Source organism: Mesitornis unicolor, unplaced genomic scaffold, assembly GCF_000695765.1.
Source record: "Mesitornis unicolor isolate BGI_N332 unplaced genomic scaffold, ASM69576v1 scaffold32990, whole genome shotgun sequence".
Taxonomy (NCBI): domain Eukaryota; kingdom Metazoa; phylum Chordata; class Aves; order Mesitornithiformes; family Mesitornithidae; genus Mesitornis; species Mesitornis unicolor.
In genome coordinates this window covers 16,461-16,725 of record NW_010158146.1, presented here as the reverse complement: position 1 = coordinate 16,725, position 265 = coordinate 16,461, and the positions used below count along the sequence as shown (strand labels likewise).

General features: G+C 67.5%; 1 protein-coding gene across 1 annotated transcript in view; it reads right to left on the bottom strand.

Annotated features, from left to right (window-relative positions):
* The window catches only part of KDELR2 (KDEL (Lys-Asp-Glu-Leu) endoplasmic reticulum protein retention receptor 2), a 13,607-nt gene that overhangs the window by 12,651 nt on the left and 691 nt on the right, over positions 1-265 (bottom strand). The gene's annotated exons all lie outside the window — the stretch shown is intronic.

Below are 265 nucleotides of genomic sequence, written 5' to 3'. Positions count from 1 at the left end.
CCTACAGCAAAACCAGCTTCCGGGCACCAGAGCGGCGCTGAACGCCGCCGAGCAGACCCGCAGAGGGAAAGCTGCCAGGGAAGGCGAGGAAACAAGCTCCGGCTCCCTCCCCGGTGCGGCCGGACGCGGAGAGGGGGAGGGCAGCCGCCCTCCCCGCGGGGGACGTGTCGTTCCACCCAAAAACCTGCCCCCCCATTCATTCGCTCGAACTGGGCAGTTACATAAGGACGAAGCGATCCTCCCGGCGGCAGCCGAAGGGATGGTG